The sequence below is a fragment of the Neovison vison genome, chromosome 13, assembly GCF_020171115.1.
Source record: "Neovison vison isolate M4711 chromosome 13, ASM_NN_V1, whole genome shotgun sequence".
Classification (NCBI taxonomy): domain Eukaryota; kingdom Metazoa; phylum Chordata; class Mammalia; order Carnivora; family Mustelidae; genus Neogale; species Neogale vison.
Genome location: NC_058103.1, coordinates 304,079 through 319,408, shown reverse-complemented (window position 1 = coordinate 319,408; position 15,330 = coordinate 304,079).

Sequence of the window (15,330 nt, the reverse complement as noted above, 5' to 3'; positions counted from 1 at the left end):
TTTTGTCTGTATTGTCATTTGTGAATATTTTCTCACTCTGTGTGTTGCCTCTTTCTTTTGTTGACCGTTCCCTTTGCTGTGCAGAAGTTTTTGATCTTGATGAAGTTCCAAAAATTCATTTTTGCTTTTGTTTCTTTTGCCTTTGGAGACATACCTTGAAAGGAGTTGCTCTGACCGATGTTCAGGAGGTTACCCCTTATGTTCTCCTATAGGATTCACTTATTTTTTAAAATAATTCTATTTAATTTTTTAACTTTTAAAATAAATTTTCAATGCACCCGAATTCATTGTTTATGTACCATGCCAAGTGTTCCATGGAATACGTGCTTCCATAATACCCACCCAACAGGATCACAAAATCACCCACCCCCTGCCACTTCAAAACCCTCAGATTGTTTCTCAGAGTCTGCAGTTCCTCATGATTAATATCCCCCTCCAATTTCCCCTAACTCCTTTCTCCTCTCCAGTTCCCCATGTCCTCAGTGTTATTTCTTATGCTCCACAAATAAGTGAAACCATATGATAATTGGCTCTTTCTGCTTGATTTATGTCACTCAGCATCATCACTTCCAGTCCTGAAAATGTTGATACAAAAGTTGGGTATTCATCCTTTCTGAAGGAGCCATAACACTCCATATGTGTATGGGCCACATCTTCCTTACCATTCATCCGTTGAAGGACAACTTGGTTCTTTCCACAGTTTGATGACTGTGGTCATTGCTGCTATGAACATTGGGGTATACATGGCCCTTATTTTCACTACATCTGTATCTTTGGAGCAAATACCCAGGAGTGCAATTGCAGGGTCATAGGGAAGTTCTATTTTTAATTTCTTGAGGAATCTCCACACTGTTCTCCAAAGTGGCTGCACCAACTTGCATTCCTACCAACAGTGTAAGAGGGTTCCCCTTTCTCCACAACCTCTCCAACACTTGTTTACTCTCTTGTTAATTTTGGCCATTCTAACTGGTGTAAGGTGATATCTCAATGTGGTATTGATTTGAATCTCCCTGATGGCTAATGATAATAAATATTTTTCCATGTGTCTGTTATCCATTTGTGTGCTTCATTGGAGAAGTGTCTATTCATGTCTTCTGCCCATTTTTTGATGTGATTATCTGTTTTTTGCGTGTTGAGTTTGAGGAGTTCTTTATAGATCTTAGATATCAGTCCTTTGTCTAACGTCATTTGCAAATATCTTCTCCCATTCCGTGGGTTGCCTCTTTGTTTTTTTGACTGTTTCCTTGGCTGTGCAGAAGCTTTTGATTTTGATGAAGTACCAAAAGTTTATGTTCGCTTTTGTTTCCTTTGCCTCTGGAGACATATCCTGAAAGAAGTTGCTGTAGCTGATATCAAAGAGATTACTGCCTATGTTCTCCTCTAGGATTCCGATGGATTCCTGTCTCACATTGAGGTCTTTTATCCATTTTGAGTTTATCTTTGTGTACCGTGTAAGAAAATGGTCGAGTTTCATTCTTCTACATATAGCTGTCCAGTTTTCCCAGCACCATTTATTGAAGAGACTGTCTTTTTTCCACTGTATATTTTTTTCCTGCTTTGTCGAAGATGAATTGCCCCTTGAGTTGCGGGTCCACATCTGGGCTCTCTACTCTGTTCCACTGGTCTATGTGTCTGTTTTTATGCCAGTACCATGCTGTCTTGGTGATCACAGCTTTGCAGTAGAGCTTGAAATCAGGTAATGTGATGCCCCCCCATTTTATTTATTTATTTATTTTTTGCAACATTTCCTTAGCGATTCAGGGTCTCTTCTGATTCCATACAAATTTTTGGATTATTTACTCCAGCTCTTTGAAGAATACTGGTGGAATTCTGATCAGGATAGCATTAAAAGTATAGATTGCTCTAGGCAGTATAGACATTTCAACACTGTTCATTCGTCCATTCCATGAGCATGGAATATTTCTCCATCTCTTTGTGTCTTCCTTAATTTGTATCATAAGGGTTCTGTAGTTATGAGTACAGATGTTTTACTTCTTTGGTTTGGCTTATTCCTAGGTGTGCTACGGTTTTGTTGCAATTGTGAATGGGACCAGATCCTTCTCTCCTCTTTCTTAAATCACAATTCTTAGTGTATAGAAAAGCCAATTATCTATCTGCATTCATTTTACATCCTGCCATGTTGGCAAACTGCTGTATGAAATCTTGCAATGTTGGGGTGGAGACTTTTGGGTTTTCCACAGAAAGTATCATGTCATCTGCAAAGATAGAGAGTTTGATTTCTTGTATGCCAACTTGATATCCTTTTATTTCTTTCTGTTGTCTGATTGCTGTTGCTGGGACTTCTAGTACTATGATCAGCAATAGTGGTAAAAGTGGCGGGGGGGTGGGAGGTTGGGGTACCAGGTGGTGGGTATAATAGAGGGCACGGATTGCATGGAGCACTGGGTGTGGTGAAAAAATAATGAATACTGTTTTTCTGAAAATAAATAAACTGAAACAAAAAAGAGTTCTAGGTAACACTAGAATGGTATAAGGTAACTGATTCCAGATAATAATAAAGAGTTTTCAATCCAGGATGCAAAAAAAAAAAAAAAAAAAAAAAAAAGTGGGCATCCAGGTTGTGTTCGTGACCTTAAGGGAAAAACTCTATGTTTTTCTACATTAGGACTGATATTTGCTCTTGGTATTTGTAGATGGCTTTTATTCTATTGAAGGTATGTTCTTCCATCCCTTTACTTTGAAGAGGTTTAATCAGGAATGGATGTTGTATTTTGTCAAATGCTTTTTCTGATTGTATTGAGAGGGTTAATGGTTCTTCTCTCTTCTTTTGTTAATGTGATCTCTTAAGTCCTTTGTTTTGCAAATGTTGAGCTATCTTTACATACCAAGAATAAACCCCATTTGGTCCTGGTGAATAATCTTTTTTATTTATTTTTTTCCAATTTATTTATTTTCAGAAAAACATTATTCATTATTTTTTCACCACACCCAGTGTGAATAATCTTTTTAAGTACTATTGGATGGAGCACTGGGTATGGTGCATAAACAGTGAATCTTGGAACACTGAAAAAAAAATTAAAAAATAAAAAGTTGTGACTCCCAGCAAAAAAAAAAAAAAAAAAAAAACCAACAAAACAAAACAGCCAACCAACCAACTGACCAACCAAATGAACAAACAAAAAATAAATGGTGAATTAAAATAAGAACGTACTGTTGTATCCTCTTGATTAGTATCTTGGTGAGTGGTGTGGGAAACAAAGGCAGAAGAAAATCATTAAAATTCCTTACCTACTGACAATCCCTTGAAACAGGCAAAGTGGATCTCCTCTAGGGACTTAACTGCCCTCACCTTGAGGTTTTGCAAAGGACAATCCTACCCTGACTACCCCCCTACCCTGACAGGTCAGGCCAAGATCCTCTAAGTCTACTTTAACAATCCCTTTAGGAAACATTATCTCTAAACCTCCAAGATAGTGTCGAGAATCAGTCACAAGCAAGTGGCCCACTGATATATATCTAAAGGGTCCCACGAGAAGATTTTTACTACTGGTAATAAATAAACTTTCTCCCAACCATAGCTAGCCCCTCAAGGTCCTAGAGACCTTGCTTCCAAAATTCCTTAGAGACTTACACCATCCTTAATTCTCTTTGTTCTCACTCACCACCGAATCCACCCCTACTCTGCCTTTAAAAACTCTGACTGTAATCTGGTTCAGGGTCCAAGTCCCTACTCCGCTGTGTAAGCTTAAGCTTGTCAAATAAACCATCATGTGATTACATCGGTTTTGGTTCCTTGTTCATTTCTCAGACACAAAAACTCGGGCATAACAGTGGTATTTTGGCATTCATGTTCTGCATCCATTGGTCTGTAATTCTCCTTTTTGATGAGGCCATTGTCTGGTTTTGAGATCACTGTAATGCTGGCATCTTAGAAGAAGTTAGAAGTTTTCCTTCCAGTTTTTGAAACAGTTTCAGTAAAATGGGTATGATTTCTTCCTTGAATGTTTGGTAGAATTCCCCTGAAGTCATCTAGCTCTGGACTCTTGTTTTTTGTTTTTTTTGTTTTTTTTTTTTTTGCCTCTTTTTTTTCCCAATTTATTTATTTTCAGAAAAACAATATTCATTATTTTTTCACCACACCCAGTGCTCCATGCAAGCCGTGCCCTCTATAATACCCACCACCTGGTACCCCAACCTCCCACCCCCCCACCACTTCAAACCCCTCAGATTGTTTTTCAGAGTCCATAGTCTCTCATGGTTCACCTCCCCTTATTTGTGGAGCATAACAAATAGCATGGAGGACAAGGGGTGTTAGAGAGGAGTAGGGAATTTGGGTAAATTGGAAGGGGAGGTGAATCATTCCTTTTTTTAAATTTTAGTTTAGTTTAGTCTACTTTATTCCTTTTTATTTTTATCCTCTAATATTCATATAGAGTTAAACTTCAAAGTAATCCCCTTTCCACAATCAATACTACCCCAATAGGTAAACCAATTTTAAATCCCCTTTATCTTAGGAAAGTTGAGTCCATTAACAAAGATATCAAGATACATTCTGGAAGAGATTATGCTGAGTGAAATCAGTCAAGCAGAGAGAGTCAATTATCATATGGCTTCACACATTTGTGGAGCATAACCAATAGCATGGAGGACAAGGGGCCTTAGAGAGAAGTAGGGAATTTGGGTAAATTGGAAGGGGAGGTGAACCATGAGAGACTATGGACTCTGAAAAACAGTCTGAGGGGTTTGAAGTGGCGGGGGGGTGGGAGGTTGGGGTACCAGGTGGTGGGTATTATAGAGGGCACGGCTTGCATGGAGCACTGGGTGTGGTGAAAAAATAATGAATACTGTTTTTCTGAAAATAAATAAATTGAAAAAAAAGAATGTTTGGATCAGCCAGGAGATCAAAAAAACACTGAAACAATTCATGGAAACCAATGAGAATGAAGACACTTCAGTCCAAAACCTATGGGATACAGCAAAGGCAGTTCTAAGGGGGGAACACATAGCCATCCAAGCCTCCCTCAAAAAAATTGAAAAATCCAGAATACACCAGCTGTCTCTACAAAACAACAACAAATCAAACTAACTCCTCCATAAGAAGAGAAATCATCAAGATTAGAGGTGAGATCAATGAGGTAGAGACCAGAGATACGGTAGAACGTATCAATGAAACTAGAAGCTGGTTTTTTGAAAGAATCAATAAGATCGATAAACCATTGGCCACACTAATCCAAAAGAAAAGAGAGAAAGCCCAAATTCATAAAATTATGAATGAAATGTTGTTCTAAAAATAAATAAATTGGTAAATAAAAACACTTCAAAAAAACGTTATATGCCAATAAGCTTAGCAAACTAGATGAAATGGATGCATTCCTGGAAAAAATATAAACTACCAAAATTGAACCAGGAAGAAATCAACAACTTGAATGGACCGATATCTAATAATGAGATTGAAGCAGTGATCAAAAACCTCCCATAAAACAAGAGCCCGGGACCTGACGGATTCCATGGGGAATTCTACCAAACCTTCCAAGAAGAAATAACACCTATTCTCCTTAAGCTGTTTCAAAAAATTGAAGCAGAAGGAAAACTTCCAGACTCTTTCTATGAAGCCAGCATTACCCTGATCCCCAAACCAGGCAAAGACCCTACAAAAAGGAGAATTTCAGACCAATATCACTGATGAATATGGATGCTAAGATTTTCAACAAGATCCTAGCCAAGAGGATCCAACAGCACATTAAAAGATTTTCCACCATGATCAGGTAGGATTCATCCCTGGGCTACAAGGATGGTTCAACATTCGCAAATCAATCAATGTGATACAACAAATTAATATGAGAAGATAGAAGAACCACATGGCCCTTTCAATTGATGCAGAAAAGCATTTGACAAAATGCAGCATCCGTTCCTGTTTAAAAGCCTTCAAAATATACGGTTACAGGGAACATTCCTGAACCTCATCAAATCTATCTATGAAAAACCCACAGCAAATATCATCCTTAATGGGAAAAAGCTTGCAATTCAGCTATGTGGCAGGATACAAAGTCAATGTGCAGAAATAAGTTGCTTTCTTATACACTAACAATGAAAACACAGAAAGGGAAATTAGAGAATCGATTCCATTTACTATAGCACCAAGAACCATAAGATACCTGGGAATAAACCTAACCAAAGACATAAAGGATCTGTACTCGAGGAACTACAGAACACTCATGAAAGAAATTGAAGAAGACACAAAAAGATGGAAGACCATTCCATGCTCTTAGATCGGAAGAATAAACATTGTTAAAATGTCTATACTGCCTAGAGCAATCTATACTTTTACTGCCATTCTGATCAAAATTCCAGTGGTATTTTTCAAAGAGCTGGAGCAAATAATCCAAAAATTTGTATGGAATCAGAAGAGACCCCGAATCGCTAAGGAAATGTTGAAAAACAAAAATAAAGCTGGCGGCATCACGTTACCTTATTCCAAGCTTTATTACAAAGCTGTGATCACCAAGACAGCATGGTACTGGCATAAAAACAGACACATAGACCAGTGGAACAGAGTAGAGAGCCCAGATATGGACCCTCAACTCTATGGTCAAGTAATCTTTGACCAACAGGAAAATATATACAGTGGAAAAAAGACAGTCTCTTCAATAAATGGTGCTGGGAAAACTGGACAGCTATATGTAGAAGAATGAAACTCGACCATTCTCTTACACTGTACACAAAGATAAACTCAAAATGGATAAAAGACCTCAACGTGAGACAGGAATCCATCAGAATCCTAGAGGAGAACATAGACAGTAATGTCTTCGATATCAGCCACAGCAACTTCTTTCAAGATATGTCTCCAAAGGCAAAGGAAACAAAAGCGAAAATAACTTTTGGGACTTCATCAAAATCAAAAGCTTCTGCACAGCAAAGAAATTAAAAATAGAGCTTCCCTATGACCCTGCCTTTGCACTACTGATTATTTACCCCAAGGATACAGATGTCGTGAAAAGAAGGGCCATCTGTACCCCAAAGTTTATAGCAGCAATCGCCACGGTCGCCAAACTTTGGAAAGAACCTAGATGCCCTTCAACGGATGAATGGATAAGGAAGATGTGGTCCATATACACTATGGAGTATTATGCCTCCATCAGAAAGGATGAATACCCAACTTTTGTAGCAGCATGGATGTGACTGGAAGAGATTATGCTGAGTGAAATAAGTCAAGCAGAGGATCAATTATCATATGGTTTCCCTTATTTGTGGAGCATAACAAATATCATGGAGGACAAGGGGTGTTAGAGAGGAGAAGGGAGTTGGGGTAAATTGGAAGGGGAGGTGAATCATGAGAGAGTATGGACTCTGAAAAACAATATGAGGGGTTTGAAGTGGCGGGGGTGGTGGATGGTTGAGGTACCAGGTGGTGGGTATTATAGAGGGCACGGCTTGCATGGAGCACTGGGTGTGGTAAAAAATAATGAATACTGTTTTTCTGAAAGTAAATAAATTGAAAAAATAATGAATACTGTTACAATGGAAATAAAATAAATTTTAAAAAATAATAAAATAAAAAATTTAAAAGAAAACATACCTCTCCACAAATAATGAAACCATGTGATAATTGACTCTCTCTGCTTGACTTATTTCACTCAGCATAATCTCCTCCAGGCCTGTCTATATTGATACAAGAGTTGGGTATTCATTTTGTCTGAAGGAGGCGTAACACTCTATTGTATATATAGACCATATCTTCTTTATCCATTCATCTGTTTATCCATTCATCCATTAAAGTTCAACTTGGCTCTTTCCACAGGTTGGCAACTGTGATCGTTGCTGTTATGAACACTGGGGACAGATACCCTTTCTTTCACTACATCTGTATCTTTGGGATAAATATACACTAGCACAATTGCAGGGTTATAGGGAAGTTCTGCTTTCAATTTCTTAAGGAATCTGCACACTTCTTCCAAAGCAGCTGCACCAACTTGCATTCCCACCAACAATGTAAGAGGGTTCCCCTTTTTCCACATCCTCTCCAACACACGTTGTTTTCTGTCTTGTTAATTTTGGCCATTCTAACTGGTGTAAGGTGGTATCTCAATGTGGTTTTAATTTAAATCTCCCTGGTCGCTCATGATGATTAACATTTTTTTTCATGTGTCTGACAAACATTTGCATGTCTTCTTTGGAGAAATGTCTGTTCATATCTTCTTCCCATTTTTTGATGTGATTATCTGCTTTTGTGTGTTGGTTTGAGGTGTTCTTTATAGTTCTTGGATATCAGTCCTCTATCTGTAGTCTTTATTCCCAGGCATGTTATGGTTCTTCATGCAATAGTAAAGTGAATTGATCCTCTAATTTCCTTTTCTTTACTTTCATTGTTAGTGTATAAGAAAGCAACTGATTTCTGTGCACTGATTTTGATTCCTGCCACATTATTGAATTGCTGTATGAGTTCTAGTAGTTTGGGGGTGGACTCTTGTTGGTTTTCCATATAAAGTATCATGTCATCTGTGAACATGGAGAGTTTGACTTCTTTGCCAATTTGAATACCTTTTATTTCTTTTTATTGTGTGATTGCTTTTGCTAGGACTTCGAGTACCATGTTGAAAAAGAGTGGTGGGAGTAGGCATCCTTTTCGTGTTCCTGATCTCAAAAGGAAGACCCTCAGCTTCTCCCCATTGACAATAATATTTGCTTTGGGTTTTTCCTAGATAAATTTTGTGAAGTTGGTGAATTTTCCCTCTATCCCTATACTTTGTAGAATTTCAATCAGGTACTGTATTTGGTCAAATGGTTTTTTTTTCTCTTTTTTTTCTGCATCAATTGAGGGGACTATGTGGTTCTTCTCTTTTCTTTTATTTATTTGTTCTGTCACATTGATTGATTTCCAAATTTTGAATAAACCTAGCCAAAGAGGAAGAGGATCTGTATTCAGGAGCTACAGAACATTCATGAAAGGAATTGAGGAAGACAAAAAAAAAGATGGAAGACCATTCCATGCTCATGGATCAGAAAAATAAACATTGTAAAAATGTCTGTACTTCCCAGAGTAATATATACCTTCAGTGCCATCCCGGTCAAAATTCCACTGGCATTTTTCAAAGTACTAGAGCAAACAATCCTAAAATTTGTATGGAACCAGAAGAGATCCTGAATTGCTGAGAAAATGTTGAAACAGGAAAACAACCCTGGAGAGCCTCATGTTTCCTGACTTCAAGCATTACTACAAAGCTGTGATCACCAAGACAGCATGGTACTGGCATAAAAACAGGCAGATAGGTCAGTGGAAAAGAGTAGAGGCCCAGAACTCTATGGTCAAATAATCCTCGAAAAAAAAATGGAAAAAAATACAGCGGAAAAAAGACAGTTTCTTCAATAAATGGTGCTGTGAAAATTGGACAGCTATGTATGGAAGAAGGTACCTTGATGTTTCTCTGACATCTTTCACAAAGATAAACTCAAAGTAGTTAAAGACCTCAATGTGACATGGGAATTTATCAAAATCTTAGAGGAGAACATAGGCAGTAACTTCATTGACATCAGCCACAGCAACTTCTTTCAAGACATGTCTCCAAAGATCAAGGAAACACAAGTGAAAATGAACTTTTGGGACTTCATCAAAATCAAAAGCTTTTTTGCAGCAAAGGAAATTCTCAACAAAACAATGAGGCAACCCAGGGAATGGGAGAAGATATTCGCAAATGACACTACAAAGGGCTGATATCCAGGATCTATAACGAACTCCTAAAACCAACACACACAAAGCAGATAATCATGCCAAATGATGGGGCAGAAGACCGGGACAGAATTCTTCAAAGAAGACATACAAATGTCTATCAGGCACATGAAAAAATATTAATCATCACTAGCCCTCAGGGAGATTCAAATCAAAACCACATTGAGGGGGGGAAAAGATGGCGGGGTACTAGGAAGAGGAGTCTTTTCAGCTGGTACCCCAAAGTGAGCTGATTACCTACCAAGAACTCTGATCACCCATGAAATCAGCCTGAGATCAGAATTATACACGTCTGGATCTCTACAGGGACAGAAGACGCCAGTGAGCAGGTAAAGCGGAATGGGAACGGCGGACTGATATCGGAAGATAAACAAAAGGGGAGGGAGCCACCAGAGGCGACCGGTGCAAAAGTAATACCCCGATAGGAGCGAGAGTGCCCTGCGTCTGGGGACCAGCATTAACTTGGAGACTGGTTGAAAGCACTCCAAAAGAGCAAAGGATCGCGGGGGGAAATTGTGGGAATCGGGGCGGCTAGGGACAGGGGCTTAAGTCCCCGGTCCCAGACGGCCTCCCCGGCGTGGAGGCAGAGAGAGTGCGGCGGAGAAACCGGCTCCTGGTCCCTAAGCCGCCAGCGCGCCCCAGAGCGCGGGGGTTCCGGCTCCTGTGAGGGGATGGGAGCTGCGCCGGTCTGCAGAACGCGCGCTAGCCCTACCACAAAGCTTGAGATGCGCGGGCACGTCGCTCCAGCTCTCCTGGGTTTCTAAGGCCCGGGGGCGCTTCTTGACCCGCACCATTGTTTCAAAGTCTAAGCCGAGTGCGCGCGAAACTCTTCCCCGGACAGAGGCGCGCAAAAGCCCAGCCTGCGGCTTACGGACCAGCGCACCGTTCTCAGTGCCCCAGACGCGCGCCGGACCCACAGCCGCCTCTGAAAAGAGGTGCGCGCAAGCCGGGCACTCCCAGCCTGGGCCGGCAACAAAATCTCAGTGTGCGATCGCTGCTTGGAACCTCTCTGGCGGTCAGGAGCTCCCAGACAGCCGCCACTGCCTTGGCTTTGGGGACGAGCAAAAGATCCTGCGCCCCCAGGGTCTGCAACTTGGAACCTGCACTGCCAGCGGCCAAGGGGGAATTTATTCAGCTTCTGCACCCAGACTGAGGCTTCTCTCTGAGACGGAGATCAGGAAGTGTTCCAGGGTGCACCTTGAATGCACCAGAGTTGATACATCCAGCTACATCTGTTCAGTCTTCTCCCACCAAAATGACTAGGAGGAGGAATGCCCAACAGAAGAAAAATACAGAGGATGGACCTTCTGAAATAGAGCTAACGGCTATCAACATAGACAATATGTCGGAAAGAGAATTCAGGCTAACAATTATCCAGGCAATAGCTAGGTTGGAGAAAGCCATGGATGACCAAACAGAATTGATTAGGGCTGAACTGAAAGCAACCAGACAGGATGTTCACAATGTTAGGGCGGAGCTTAAAGCTACCAGGGAGGAGGTCCACAATGCTCTCAATGAGTTCCAATCCAATCTAAACTCTCTCAAAGCTAGGGTAACTGAGACAGAAGATAGAATTAGTGATCTGGAAGACAAACAGATAGAGAGAAAGGATCAGGAGGAAGCCTGGAACAAACAGCTTAGATCCCACGAAAGCAGAATTAGGGAAATAAATGATGCCATGAAGCGTTCCAACGTCAGAATTATTGGAATTCCTGAAGGGGAGGAGAAAGAAAGAAGTCTAGAAGATGTCGTGGAACAAGTCCTTCATGAAAACTTTCTGAATCTCGTGAATGAAACCAGCGTTCATGTACTAGAGGCTGAACGGTCTCCACCCAAGATTATACACTCCAAAAAAGCATCACGACACCTGATAGTCAAATTGAGAAATTATAATTGTAGGTATAATCTCTTGAAAGCTGCCAGGGCAAAGAGGCTCCTTACTTACAGAGGGAAGCCCATCAGAATAACGTCAGACCTGTCCACAGAGACCTGGCAAGCCAGAAGAGGCTGGCAAGATATATTCAGGGCACTAAATGAGAAGAACATGCAGCCAAGAATACTTTATCCAGCAAGACTGACATTCAAACTGGATGGAGAGATAAAGAGTTTCCAAGGCCGGTAAGGCTTAAAAGACTTTGCAACCACCAAGCCGATACTGCAAGAAATATTAAGGGGGGTTCTATAAAAGAGGAAAAATCCCAAGAATAGCATTGAACAGAAATATAGAGACAGTCTACAGAAAGAAAGACTTCAAAGGTAACTCGATGTCAATAAAAACGTATCTATCAATAATCACTCTCAATGTGAATGGCCTAAATGCACCCATAAAACGGCACAGGGTTGCAGATTGGATAAAACGACAGGACACATCCATATGCTGTCTACAAGAGACCCATTTTGAACCTAAAGATACACGCAGACTGAAAGTGAAGGGGTGGAGAAGCATCTTTCATGCCAATGGGACTCAAAAGAAGGCTGGGGTAGCGATTCTCATATCAGATAAATTAGACTTCAAACTAAAGACTGTAGTCAGAGATACAGAAGGACACTACATAATCCTTAAAGGGACTATCCACCAAGATGATCTAACAATTGTAAATATCTATGCTCCCAATATGGGAGCAGCCAATTACTTAAGAAAACTGTTAATCAAGATAAAGAGTCATATTGATATGAATACACTAATCGTAGGTGATCTTAACACGCCTCTTTCAGAATTAGACAGATCATCGAAGCAGAAACTCAACAAAGAAACAAGAGCATTGAATGACACATTGGACCAGATGGACCTCATAGATATATACAGAACATTCCACCCTAAAACAGCAGAATACTCATTCTTCTCAAGTGCACACGGAACCATCTCCAGAATAGACCACATACTGGGTCACAAATCAGGACTCAGCCAATACCAAAAGACTGAGATTATTCCCTGCATATTCTCAGATCACAATGCTTTGAAACTGGAGCTCAATCACAAGGAAAAGTTCCGAAGGAACTCAAACACCTGGAAGCTAAAGACCACCTTGCTTAAGAATGCTTGGATCAACCAGGAGATCAAAGAAGAACTGAAACAATTCATGGATACCAATGAGAATGAAGACACTTCGGTCCAAAACCTATGGGATACAGCAAAGGCGGTCCTAAGGGGAAAATATATAGCCATCCAAGCCTTGCTCAAAAAAATTGAAAAATCCAGAACACACCAGCTGTCTCTACACCTTAAAAAACTGGAGGATCAACAACAAATCAAACCAACTCCACACATAAGAAGGGAAATCATCAAGATTAGAGCTGAGATCAATGAGGGAGAAACCAGAGATACAGTAGAACGTATCAATGAAACTAGAAGCTGGTTTTTTGAAAGAATCAATAAGATCGATAAGCCACTGGCTACACTAATCCGAAAGAAAAGAGAGAAATCCCAAATTCATAAAATTATGAATGAAAAGGGAGAGATCACAACTAACACCAAGGAAGTAGAAACAATCATCAGAAGTTATTACGAACAGTTATATGCCAATAAGCTTAGCAACCTAGATGAAATGGATGCATTCCTGGAAAACTATAAACTCCCAAAATTGAACCAGGAAGAAATCGACAACCTGAATAGACCGATATCTAATAACGAGATTGAAGCAGTGATCAAAAATCTCCCAAAAAACAAGAGCCCAGGACCTGATGGATTCCCTGGGGAATTCTACCAAACCTTCCAAGAAGAAATAACACCTATTCTCCTGAAGCTGTTTCAAAAAATTGAAGCAGAAGGAAAACTTCCAGACTCTTTCTATGAAGCCAGCATTACCCTGATCCCCAAACCAGGCAAGGACCCTACCAAAAAGGAGAATTTCAGACCAATATCACTGATGAATATGGATGCTAAGATTCTCAACAAGATCCTAGCCAACAGGATCCAACAGCACATTAAAAAGATTATCCACCATGATCAGGTGGGATTCATCCCTGGGCTACAAGGATGGTTCAACATTCGCAAATCAATCAATGTGATACAACAAATTAATATGAGAAGAGAGAAGAACCACATGGTCCTCTCAATTGATGCAGAAAAAGCATTTGACAAAATCCAACATCCGTTCCTGATTAAAACGCTTCAAAGTATAGGGATAGAGGGAACAATCCTGAACCTCATCAAATCTATCTATGAAAGACCCACAGCAAATATCATCCTCAATGGGAAAAAGCTTGCAGCCTTCCCACTGAGATCAGGAACAAGACAAGGATGCCCACTTTCACCACTCTTGTTCAACATAGTATTAGAAGTCCTAGCAACAGCAATCAGACAACAGAGAGAAATAAAAGGTATCCAAATTGGTAATGAAGAAGTCAAACTCTCTCTCTTCGCAGATGACATGATTCTTTATATGGAAAACCCAAAAGACTCCACCCCCAAACTACTAGAACTCATACAGCAATTCAGCAACGTTGCAGGATACAAAGTCAATGTGCAGAAATCAGTGGCTTTCTTATACACTAACAATGAAAATACAGAAAGGGAAATTAGAGAATCGATTCCATTTACTATAGCACCAAGATCCATAAGATACCTGGGAATAAACCTAACTAAAGAGGTAAAGGATCTATACTTGAGGAACTATAGAACACTCATGAAAGAAATTGAAGAAGACACAAAAAGATGGAAGACCATTCCATGCTCTTGGATCGGAAGAATAAACATTGTTAAAATGTCTATACTGCCTAGAGCAATCTATACTTTTAATGCCATTCCGATCAAAATTCCACCAGCATTCTTCAAAGAGCTGGAGCAAATAATCCTAAAATTTGTATGGAATCAGAAGAGACCCCGAATCGCTAAGGAAATGTTGAAAAACAAAAATAAAGCTGGCGGCATCACCTTACCTGATTTCAAGCTTTATTACAAAGCTGTGATCACCAAGACAGCATGGTACTGGCATAAAAACAGACACATAGACCAGTAGAACAGAGTAGAGAGCCCTGATATGGACCCTCAACTCTATGGTCAATTAATCTTCGACAAAACAGGAAAAAATATACAGTGGAAAAAAGTCTCTTCAATAAATGGTGCTGGGAAAACTGGACAGCTATATGTAGAAGAATGAAACTCGACCATTCTCTTACACCGTACACAAAGATCAACTCAAAATGGATAAAAGACCTCAACGTGAGACAGGAATCTATCAGAATCTTAGAGGAGAACATAGGCAGTAATCTCTTTGATATCAGCCACAGCAACTTCTTCCAAGATACGTCTCCAAAGGCAAAGGAAACAAAAGCGAAAATAAACTTCTGGGACTTCATCAAAATGGATAAGGAAGATGTGGTCCCTATACACTATGGAGTATTATGCCTCCATCAGAAAGGATGAATACCCAACTTTTGTAGCAACATGGACGGGACTGGAAGAGATTATGCTGAGTGAAATAAGTCAAGCAGAGAGAGTCAATTATCATATAGTTTCACTTATTTGTGGAGCATAACAAATAGCATGGAGGACAAGGGGCGTTAGAGAGGAGTAGGGAATTTGGGTAAATTGGAAGGAGAGGTGAACCATGAGAGACTATGGACTCTGAAAAACAATCTGAGGGGTTTGAAGTGGCGGGGGAGTGGGATGTTGGGGTACCAGGCGGTGGGTATTAATGAGGGCA